Raw genomic sequence first — 12,829 nt, 5'->3', positions numbered from 1 at the left:
TTTTAACATAATTTCAACTTCAAATCAAAGATTTTCATGGGAAAAATTGGGTGTTTTGGGTAGAACCTAGGTTTTCTACAAATTGAGAAGTTGGACCTCAATTTGGGGTCCGATTTAAAAACAAATCATATATTTGGATTCATGGGGGAATGGGTAACCGGGTTTTTGTCCGAACCTCGAGTTTCGACCACGTGGATCCGGGGGTATTTTTGACCTTTTAGGGGAAAACCCTTGAAAAATCTATTTTCATGCATTGGGGATGATTCATTTAGTAATTATTAATGTGATTACGTAACTTATGACTAGATTCGAGCGGATTGGTGGTGGAATCAAGAGGTAAAGCTGTACTAGAAGCGTGAGTTGAGTTTGGAGCATTCGAGGTAAGTGTTTGTTCTAACTTTGGCTTGAGGGAATAGGATTAGGATGATATTTGCTACTTGCTAATGTGGAGTACGGTGTATAGGCATGGTGACGGTTATCTATGCACCGGAGTCTAGCATGACCGTGAGTCTTGATTGCTTTTAATTCGAATAATGTGACACAAGCTCCTTGTTTATTTGATGAGTTTCATATAAGGTGAACGGTTGAGGTAAAATTGTGATTGGTGTACTTTTGGAGCGTTAGCTTGAACATGAATGTGTTAGTTGAGGAAGAATGGATTTAAAAAGGCGAATGTGTTGTGAATACTCCCTTGCCGGGATGTGTAGACTGATATATATACTCTCCCTTGTCGGGATATTTTGGGCTGTTTGCTGTACCCTTGCCGGGTTAAAGGTATTGAGTTGTTATTCTCCCCCGAAGGGGTCTACTATATGAAGTCCACTTATATATGATATTATGGGATCGTGTGGCACGCCGTCCACTTATATATGATATTATGGGATCGTGTGGCACGTCGTCCACTTATATATGATATTATGGGATCGTGTGGCACGTCGTCCACTTATATATGATATTATGGGATCGTGTGGCACGCCGTCCACTTATATATGATATTATGGGATCGTGTGGCACGCCGTCCACTTATATATGATATTATGGGATCGTGTGGCACGCCGTCCACTTATATATGATATTATGGGATCGTGTGGCACGTCGTCCACTTATATATGATATTATGGGATCGTGTGGCACGCCGTCCACTTATATATATATATATATATATATATATATATATATATATATATATATATATATATATATATATCATGGGAACCGGAGTTTCTTCTATTTATTTCCGATATTTCATTTTTATCCGTTACTCCCCGATAGCATGTCCCCTCCCAGTTTTACTTTGTATTATCTTGTTATTGTTTTCTTGCACTTGTTGTATATATATATCTGTACAGGTTAAATGTGGTAGGTACTGTCTAGCCTCGTCACTACTTAGCCGGGGTTAGGCCAGGCACTTACCAGCACATGGGGTCGGTTGTGCTGATGCTACACTCTGTGCATTTTTTTGTGCACAGATCAGGGAGCAGATTACGGACCACAGCAGTAGGATTTTTGGGAGCTGTCTTCAGTCCAAGGACTCTCGAGGTAGCCTAGCTGGAGTTTGCAGGCCGAAGTCCCTTTCCATATTTTTTGTTTGTTCATCATGTATCAGACAAACATGATGTATTTCTTTTCAGACATTGTTTGTAGTATTCTGTAGTAGTCCGTAAGCTAGTGACACCAGACCTTGGGTAGTGATGTGTATTAAACTTCCGCACTTTTGGTTTTCAGTTGCTTTAGATTTAAAGTCTTCCGCTTAAATTTTGTCTCGTTTATTATATTGTTTGAAAGAAAGCAGGAAAGGTGTTTTAAATATTTGGCTTGCCTAGCTCCGATAGTAGGCGCCATCACGACACCCGATGGTGGGAAATCCGGGTCGTGACAAAGTTGTTCTTGATATGATTGAGTTTCCTATTTGGTAGTTTCATCTCTACATTCTTTATTGGAATTAATTGCTTTATGATTCACTCTTATTGCCTATTTGACTCTTGTTTGTCGTAACTGAAGATTTGTACCTCTCCTATTGATATGCTATCTTTTCATAATTGCCTATCTTTATATAAAATTATTATTATCTCATCCTATAATTATTTAGTCTTAACTGAGGTTATGATTATCTTTTCGCTGCCTATCTGAGTTGTTGAATATTCTTTGTAATTGCCCAACCTTAAAAGAAGTCTATATATCTATGTTTTAGTGGACTTGCCCTTATTTGGAACTATTTGACTCGTGTTTGTTTTCCTTGTTGCCGAACTATATATTGTGGAATCGTTGTGGCATATTAGTTTCTTCCTTGTTGAGTTGTTCTCTTTATGCCTAGCATTCTTTACTATGGTTATCCCTTGTGAATGAGTTCAACCCTTTCTTTGTGATTTAAAGTTCTTGAGTTGATTTACTTGTCGTACTTTGTATTATTATCATTTGTTGCTATTGTACTTGTTTTTGCAACAACCCGATCGGTCATTCCGAGAGTTATAGTCCCGTTTCGCCCATTTCTGCTTCATTTTGTGTGGTTCAACTCTTTTATGTTGTGTTGGGTTGGTTGGCTCGGGTTCGGAATAATTTTAGAAAGAAATGAGACATTTAGTCTCTTAAGTTGATTATAAAGTTGGAAAAGACAACCGGAAGTTGACTTGTGAGTAAATGATCTCGGAACTTGGTTTTTATGGTTCGGATAGCTTCGTGAGGTGATTTGGGACTTAGGGGTGTGATCGAAATGTAATTTGGAGGTCCGAGGTAGATTTAGGCTTGAATTGGCGAAATTGAAATTTTAGCGTTTTTCGGTTGGTAGTACAAATTTTGATATTGGGATCGGAATGGAATTCCGAAAATTGAAGAAGGTCCGTAGTGTCATTTGTGACATGTGTGCAAAATTTCAAGTCATTCGGAGTTTATTTGATAAATTTCGGCGTCGTTTGTGGAATTTGAAAGTTTCTAAGTTCTTAGGCTTGAATCCGAGGTTTATTTGGTGTTTTAGTATTGTTTTGAGTGATTCGAAGGCTCGACTAAGTTTGAATTATGTTATGTGACTTGTTCGTATTTTGGATGAGGTCCCGGGGGCCTTGGGATGATTCTGTATGGTTATCGGAAAGTTTGGATTTTGAGTTGTGCTGCTGTTCCTATCATTTCTGCACCTGCGGAATGTGGACCGCAAGTGCAAGGTCCGCAGAAGCGGTTATGTAGCGTAGGTGTGTAGAAGGGGTCATCTGCGATGACCACAGGTGCAGTCAGGCATTCTGCAGTTGCCTGACCGCACCGACGATCATCGCAGATACGGGGACCAAACCGCACCTGTGAACCCTTCTGTGCACCTACGCTACATAACTGCTTCGGCGAACCTCGCATGTGCGGTTCCCGATCTGCAGGTGCAGAAATGACAGAAACAGCAAAATCTACAGCACAACTCAAATTCCAAACTTTTCGATAACCATCCAGAATCATCTCGAGGCCTCCGGGACCTCATCCAAAAATACGAACAAGTTACATAACATCATTCAAACTTAGTCGAGCCTTCGAATCACTCAAAACAACACTAAAACACCAAATAAACCTCGGATTCAAGCCTAAGAACTTAGAAACTTTCAAATTCCACAAACGACGCCGAAATCTATCAAATCAACTCCGAATGACCTAAAATTTTGCACACGCGTCACAAATGACACTACGGACCTACTCCAATTTCCGGAATTCCATTTCGATCCCGATATCAAAATTTCTACTACCAACCGGAAAATGCCAAAATTCCAATTTCGCCAATTCAAGCCTAAATCTACCCCGAACCTCCAAAATACATTCTGATCACGCCCCTAAGTCCCAAATAACCTCATGAAGCTATCCGAACATAAAAACCAAGTTCCTAGATCATTTACTCACAAGTCAACTTCCGATTGACTTTTCCAACTTTATAATCAACTTAAGAGACTAATTGTCTTATTTTTTTCTAAAATCATTCCGAACCCAAGCCAACCAACCCAACACAGCATAAAAGAGCTGAACCACATAAAATGAAGCAAAAATGGGGGAAACGGGACTATAACTCTCGAAATGACCGATCGGGTCATCACAGTTTTGGTGATGCATGAGGTTTCGACCATGCTATACCTGGTATATCTGTTAGTTGCGCTGTATATTTACTTTGGGACTATGGAACGGTATTCTAGGAAATCCCCCTATTCTACATATTTACTTTGGCACTATGGAACGGTATTCCGGGAGATCCCTATGTTCTGCATATTTACTTTGGGACTATGGAATGTTATTCTGGGAGATCCCCCTGCACTGCATATTTATTTTGGGACTATTGAATGGTATTCCGGGGGAGCCCCCTGCACATATACGTTTGGGACTACAAGACGGTATCTTGGGAGATCCCCTGTTGTTATATCTGTGTTATAAGCTGTTGATCTTCTATGCTTACATTCTTTTAAACATTCTATGTGTTGTCCATTCTTTTCCTTATAATTACTAGCTGGTATGAACTATATTAGGACACTTGCACAAGCATACACATATCTAAGCACCCTTATCAGATAAGAGATTTTCTTGATATTACTGAGTATAGACGCACACCCTTGTTTACTTGCCTTCCATGTCGAGAATGACTCTATTTGGCACACGAGTCGTCAGTGCGGTTATGAGGTGTAATGAGGTCACATGATGCCAAGTGTTAGGTTTTAGGTATTGAGACCCGTATTGTATGATTATGAGATGAGGTATCACAATGTGACTTATATTTGAAGGATATTTATTCGAAAAGATTATATTCGAAATGTATTTATTTTGAGAGAACTATGTTTGAAAGATATTTATTTAAATGAAGTATACCTCGAAATATCTTTATTAGGAAGGATTATATTCTAAAGATTTCTATTCGAAAACTTATGGGTGAAAGATTTATACTTGAAGGATTTGACTAATTGATTGGTGTTTGTTGGCTAAGACCTGATGTGAGAACTGTCGTAGTTGCTGAGTTACTACCTGTCCTTGTTGTACCTGTGTTTTCGGATTTGGGTTGTGTTTTTGTTCACCTTTCTGTGTTATTATTAGGGTGTTGCGCCGTTACTTGTTGTTTCCTTGTTTTTGCAAATTTCTGTATCGTTAGTTATATTTCGTAATCTTTATGTAGAATTCATACACTGTTGTTCCTATACTCATAGTTGTTCAGTTTAATAGACCAGTAGGTGTCTTGACTGTTCCTCGTCACAACTCTACCAAGGTTAGTTTTGATACTTATTGGGCACCGCTGTGGTTTGCTAATACCATACTTCTGTACAACTTTTGTACAGATCCAAGTATTGGATCGTTAGTAGCTGTGTGGTTCGTTACTGTGGAGACTCAAGGTAAACCTGTTGCAACGTTCCCAGGCTTCGGAGTCATCTTCCTATTTTTGTATTCACACTGTTTTACTTATTTCCAAACAGTTGTAGTTAGAAGTTTTAGTAAGCTCTGTAGAGCTTATGACTTGTACTACAGGTTTTGGAAAATTATAAATTATGTAAATATTTCTATATCGAGACTGTTAGACCTTGTTTATTATTGCTGATATTCAGTAAATGTTAGGTTTACCTAGTCCCTAAGAGTGGTGCCATCACGATATCCAACAGAGGGGAAATTGGGTCATGGCACTCATTAAGCTAAGTGGCATAACGACAAAAAACCCAGTGGCATTATTAAGATAAAATAAACTATCTTTCTAACTAAAAATATTTTTAATTTTAAATTTTGAATTAGTTGGTTACTCTATTTGAATTAATAAATATAAATATCTTATAATTATCTATAATAAAAAAACGAAAATATAAAAAAAATATGAAAAAGTAATCTCATTAAGCCAAGTGACATAACTACAAAAAGTCAAGTGGCATTGTTAAGACAAAATAAAATATCTTTCTAACTTAAAAATGTAATGACCCCAATTATGTTGTTGTTTAATTATTGGTTAATTCTCGTTGACATTCCTGTTTTCCTCTTATCGTTACTACTGTTTGCAATTTGATATCTTTCTGCTATTGGTATTACTTTGATACTTCTTTCTTGTTAGATTTAAGTCATACCCTACAGGTTTATATATTCGGTAGTGTCTTGACCTGGCCTTGTCACTACTCTACCGAGGTTAGGTTTGATACTTACTGGGTACCACCATGGTGTACTCATGCTCCGCTTCTGCACGTCTTTTTGTACAGAGCCAGGTACTTTGGGTTGAGGTTGTTTGAGACTTATGCTTGGCGAGGCTGGAGACTTTAAGGTACACCTGCTGGGTGTTCGCAGGCTCCGAAGTCACCTTCTATTGTATCTATTTCCGTTGTTTTCTTTTATTCTGGAACAATGATGTGTCCATTATGTATAATTACTCCTAGAAAGGGCTTATGACTTGTACTACCGGTTTGGGATTGTAAATTTGTATAAAGTTTTCTAGTTCGGAATTGTTCGATATTAGTTAAATTTTATTGTTATTTCAGTTAATGTTAGGCTTACCTAGTTTTAGAGACTAGGTGTCATCACGACTCCTTCAGAGGGATTTTGGATCGTGACAAGTTGGTATCATAGCTCTAGGTTTATAGGTGCTACGAGTCATAAGCAGGTTTAGTAGAGTCTTGCGGATCGATACATCTGTACTTATCTTCGAGAGGCTATGGAGACTATTAGGAAATTCCACTTCTTTCATCCCTTTTCGTGCAACGTTGATTCAGCTCGAAGCATATATCTTACGTTCCTTTGCACCACTTGTCTATCATATTGCACACTCGATATCAGTTATGCGCCAACTATTCGTGATGCTTTGGATGGGCTACGAGGGAGCCAGGGATGCTCAAACAATGTCTCAACGTGTCCAGACTGAAGATGCAGAGGTATGAAGAGGCTACTAAGTTGTTCACATGGGGGTGCAGTATGTTCGGGCATCTGGGTGATAAGCACGAGCTTGGGAAAGTTTAATTGGTTGAATAGTGGTCGCGATCATGGTAGTGTCACAAGGTGGATGTTGAATTGAGAATAGATGGTGGCATTGGAGACTATGTGGTTTGTATGCGATTTCTACTCAGTGGAAGGTATATATTATCATTAAGGACACTGAGGGGTGTAAGTTTGACTGTCACGAGAATGGACATGCGGTTGGTAGATGAATTGGAGTACCTTGTGATTGGTGTTGTACGATTTGTGAAGGTTAGTTTTGTGGATCATCACATGTTATTTTCTATGGCTTCACGCCGCGTGGGGGAGTCCACTAGCAGCATGCAGATTGTCGAGTCAGGTGTTATATTAGTTTTGGCCTGAGACTTGTGTATATATGGTATTGGAAGGTTCCCAAAATTTATATATGGTTAATATCTGAGGTCTTGCATGGGATGATGTTAGGGTTTATGGTGTTTCTGCATTATTAAAGGATCTACATTTCAGTATCAAAGGGAGTCATAGAAATAACTTCAGATTCGCGGAAGGTCTATTAGGAGTAAGCATTTTGGTTATGGCATTATGGGGTGCTTTAGAGGAAATGTGGTGGTCTATGAGCTTCTGGGCTATATAGTTCGTGCTAGGATTCTCTGCATTGGGATCTGGTTGGTATCAATGTGTATCGACAGTGAGGAGTGTTACCTCAGAGGAAAGATGAGGAGTAATAAAAGAAATGGGTCAGTTCTGTGGTGTTGGGTCAGTATGGCAATGGAAGTAATTGGTCCTTTTTGAATGGGAATTCCCTACCGACATTTGTGGCAGTACTCTTGGGTTGGACGGTTTGTGTGGCTTGGTTGAGTTGGATAGATGCGGTACTAATGGCTTAGTTGCGTGCAGGCGGATCTCAGAGAGTTCTCGATAGTTTCGACAACGGCTTGAGTCGGCTGTCTGCTACGGGCATAAGAAATATGTTGTATATTATGGTTTTCTCCTAGATGGATATCACAAGTTAATAGAATGTTGGCATTATTAGATATCATATGTGAAGAGCGTGCACTTTAGGAAGGAACCTTGAGTTTTGGTTGCGGGTGCATGTCTAGTGGCATGGTGATTACTGGTTTTGAGGCATTTGAGGTTCAGGGTTGTTACGCGGCCGAAAAATCTATATGGGTTCTTCAGTAAGATGATAGGGTGTGAGTGATGTATTAGCCATTCGAGTAGCGTGGTTGAGTTCGAGTATGGAAATTTTGGTATCCCTGAGGTTTTGGGGCTGGATGTCCTCATATGCGGACTATTTCTTGTTTGCGGATTGTGAAGGAATGTTGATAATGGGATAACTGATAGCATACATTATCAACAGGTTGCTATGGACTTTTGGAAGGATATTTACCTATTTGGGAATGATCAGGATTTGGTTTGGGGGGCTATTTGAAAGCTCAACGAGAATATGTACTTTATATCGGATCAGGTTTGGGTACTCTTATGAAGTTGATATCACTGTTATGTTACCGGGTAGAATGGGTATTATTTGTGCCCCTGTCTTATGTTATATGCTACTCTCTTATGTTGTGATGGGCTGTGAGGTTGTATGATTATTCTCCCACATGTTGTAATTTCGTTAAGTCCTTATGGCGATTTAAGCGAGATGGCCCTCGTGATGTTGATTTGCTCATTGCACCTTTGTTATGCTTGTTTTCCTCCATGTTTTGTTATTTATATTCATTTTCCGACAGTTATACTTGTGCACTCTACTGTGCTTGATATCAGTATTCATGTGATCAGTGAACCATAACAATTTGGCTTGATGAGTATCTAGGACCGGGCTGCACGCCGCAGCGGATGTTATGTGTGTTACCCTTTCCTTGTGTTTATATGGTGTTTTGTTTTCCCTCTGTGGGATGATTTAATGAAACTGTATTTTTGTTGTTACACCTGTTGTGCTTGTTAGATAGTCCTCATACCTTGTTTTCCTTCTATTTGTACTGTATAACTAAGTTATTGTTGTGTTGGTGTATGAACCGTGTTGTGTGAGAATCTGTGTGGTTCTGTGATGAGTTTCCATTTGGGATCCTTGCTTGGCGTATGATAACTAGGGATTATGGTTCATTTTACACTCCTTCTTAATTGAGTTTTGATTAAAAATGTATACAAAATAGCCCCAAAGGTTTACATATTATACTTGTTTGCAGGTTTGGTAAAAAAGGCGACAATTAGTCAAAACCAGCTCAAGAAGGAGTGAAACATGCACAATTACCAAGAACAAGTCCAAGCACAGCGCAACAGGTCCACTGCAGCCGCATTCCATTTAGTGCGGTCTGCAGTGAGGAGATTCAGAGAGGTGCTTATTTCGGAAACTCAAGCAATGCAGCCGCAAAGCTGTTTGTGCGGACCGCAATGGCCTCACCGCGGCCGCAGTCGAGATTGTGCGGTCCGCAAAGAATGATTTCAGAGAGTTGGAATTTTGAGGAAATAGCCAATGCGGTCCGCGATCCTTTTTGTGCGGACCGCAGGAGAAGCCTCACCACGGCCGCACTCGATTTTGTGCGGACCGCACTACCCCCACATGGGTATTTTTGTCTAGAAAATTTTGCCTAGTATAAATACTTTCGTTTCCCATTTTAGGTCATCAGTTGTAATCTATCTTTCAGCTGCGCTCGTGAACATTGGTTTTGACCATTTTGAGTAATTTGTAGCTACTTTAACACCGAAGTTTCTTTATATTAGTTTTGAATTAAATCTTATGGGTTTTTCCTCATCTATTTCTTTGTTTTCTTCTATTATCATGAGTATCTAGACCCATTAGCTAGGGTTGTGGCTCAACCCTAGTATGGGTATTTGATGGGTCTGGAGTTTTAAGGCTTGAATGTTTATGGGTGTTTGATATTTGAACTAATTTGTATTTTCCATGTTGAATTAGTGGTTGCAAACACTAATTTATACCTTTTTGACTTGGGCTCTTCTTGAGAAAGAGAGCTTCAGTCTAAGAAAATTAGTCCAACAAGGAATTGGGGCGTATTCAAGTGATTAATAGCCCCAATTAAAGGATTAAACTAGATATAGTAATACCCAACTAGAACCTCAATTGCTTGCACAAATTATCATACCTAATTGGTCTTGAGAAAGTCAATTAGGGCAAAATTACTCAAACAACCGGAGGTATAAAGTGAGAAGTTTAGTGCATTGGTTATATCGTAATCCCCAACATGACAACCTTGCCTTAGATTCGAGAACCCGTCAAGTATCCACCTAGGAGAAAGTCACTTCTCTAGTCCCTCTTTAACCATTTAGACAACCTTTCAAGTATCTTACTCTTAGCTTAATTTATCATCTTATTAGCATAAATTTAGAAGTAATATCAAAACAAATGATGTTTGGAAGAGTAATTAAGAGCAATTACACATCTCTAGTTTAGATAGGAATCCAATTCCCACTTCTAGCTCCCTATTGATTCGATACCGACCATCTCGGGTAAAAGCTGCTTCGACCACTCTCGCTACTTTGTAATGGTGTAGGGTTGGCCCCGATCACTTTTTGGCACCGTTGCCGGGGAGCTAACGATTTTGGGTATCTATTTAAATAGTTTTGTGTATTGTTCTTCTTTCCTTCTGTGTTACTAATTTGTGTGTGTCTAGGTACAGAATGGCAGCAAACAACGCACTTCTTGGAGATCTTCCACCGGGGGAGGAGGTAGATGACAATATTGATGATTAGGTTCCTATTGTGCCTCAAGGACAAAGGAGAGACCGCCAGGCCAATGATAATATTCCAGACCCTCCCCCGTCAGCTCTAAGAGTGGCTCCTTGAGTGCTTCCCAACCAAGGATATGCAAGTGCAATTGTCCTACCCCGGATCTGGGCGGGCGATTTTCAAATCACAAATGTGATGCTGATGTTGCTGGAGCAGCGAGGGTATTTCACGGGCGCTACCAATAAGAATGCTTACAAACATTTCAAGGGTTTCGTGGATACCTGTTGGGGGAGCAAGCAAACTAATGTGTCGGAAGATGCACTTCGATTGAGACTATTCCCTTTATCACTTAGAGAGAAGGCATTGGATTGACTTGAATGACTTCCCAACCATTCCATCACTACTTGGGATAAGTTGGCGGATAAATTGCAAAGTTATTCTCACCGGGGCACATGGCAACATTGAGAGATGAGATCTTAGCTTTCAAGCAGGAGCCCACCGAACCATTAAATGATATTTGGGAGCGATATAGAACCATGGTAAAGGAATGTCCAAATAATGATATGACTGAGGGAATGATACAACAAAATTTCTACCGGGGTATTAACACAACAAATCAGTGCATAGTGAACCAACTTGCTGGGGGTAATTTTATGAAGCTGTCTTATGATGAGGCTTGTGACATGCTTGACGAGATGGCTGACATGTCCTCCTCTTGGCAAAGTAGAGCCAATGTGCCACAGGGTGACCCCACGGTCACTCACTTGCACAAAGAGCTACACGACCATCGGCAGGTTATAATAGAGCTGACAACAACAATGAACCAGCTAGCGAAGGCACAGTTACAACAGGTTCAAAATCCGCTCCAAGTAGATGCTATGAAGGGTGTTAACATGCTAGTGAACAAAAGAAGACAAAGAGGTCAACAGAACCAAGGGAGTTCGGATCAATATGACAATAATTGTGGTGGATTCCAAGATTATGGTTATGATGGGCAGAATGAAGAGGTGCAATACATGAACAACTATCAAGGCCAAAAGGGCAATTATTCCAACTAACACCAATGGAGACCCCAAGGCAATTGGGGCAATCAAAAACAACAAAGGAATAGTAATTAGGGGAACAACAAACAAAATTCCAATTTGGGCAATCAGAACAATCAGGGTAATGGGAATGGCAACAACAACAACTGGGGTGGTAACAATAATCAGGGTGGTTGGAACAATGGCAATCAGGGAAATCAGGGGTAAGGCTTTCAAAGGCCCCCAATATATCAACAACCGAACAATCCACCCCTATTTCCATCCTAAGGTCCTAGTTCTTCCAATAATGAAATGGGGAGAATTGAAATGATGTTTGAACAGATGATGAAAAAGAATGCAGACTCTGATGCTCAGTTGGCTTTCCATAATACTTCAATCAGAAACTTGGAGGTTCAATTAGGCCAAATCTCACAATCCTTGAATACTCGCCCTAAGGGGGCTCTACCAAGTGATAAGGTAGTTAACCCAAAGGGTGGGAACAATCATGTTATGGCGGTAACTATAAGAAGTGGACGAGACAGTGATGTGAATGCCTCCAAGCAAAAAGAAATTTTGAGTGATGAAGTTGAGTTGCAAGAAGATGAGATTCCTTTGGTGGTTGAAAATGTGATTGATGAGAACGTGAATGAGGAAGTGAGGATTGACATTCAAGATGCCGAGGTGGAGACTCAAAATGACATGAACCCGTCTAGGGAACACGTAATAGGCATGCCAGAAATGGTTGTTCCTAAAGCCAAGGCTCCTTTGCCAAGGCCACCTCAACCTTGTCCTCAGAGGCTCGCGAAGCAAAATAATGAGAATCAGTTTAAAAAGTTTATTGACATGATAAAGAGCTTATCCATTAATGTGCCTTTGGTAGAGGCTCTAGAACAAATGTTGGGCTATGCTAAATTCATGAAGGACTTGGTAGAAAAGAAAAGATCCATGGATTGCGAAACTATCAAGATGACCCACCAAGTTAGTGCAATAGTGCACTCAATGTCCCCCAAGCTAGAAGATCCCGGTGCTTTCACTATTCCTTGTTGGAGTTGGAGTTGTTGCCTCCATACCTCAGTTATGAATTCTTAGGCCCTAGTTCAACTTTGCCAGTTATTCTTTCCTCTTGTCTTACTAACATGTAGGTTGATGCCATATTGGTGGTGCTTCAAAAGCATAAGAAGGCAATTGGATGGATATTAGCTGATATTCGGGGGATAATCCCCACATTCTGTATGTAC

This window comes from Nicotiana tabacum, chromosome 18, assembly GCF_000715075.1.
Source record: "Nicotiana tabacum cultivar K326 chromosome 18, ASM71507v2, whole genome shotgun sequence".
NCBI classification, from domain to species: Eukaryota; Viridiplantae; Streptophyta; class Magnoliopsida; order Solanales; family Solanaceae; genus Nicotiana; species Nicotiana tabacum.
This window is presented reverse-complemented; position numbering follows the sequence as displayed.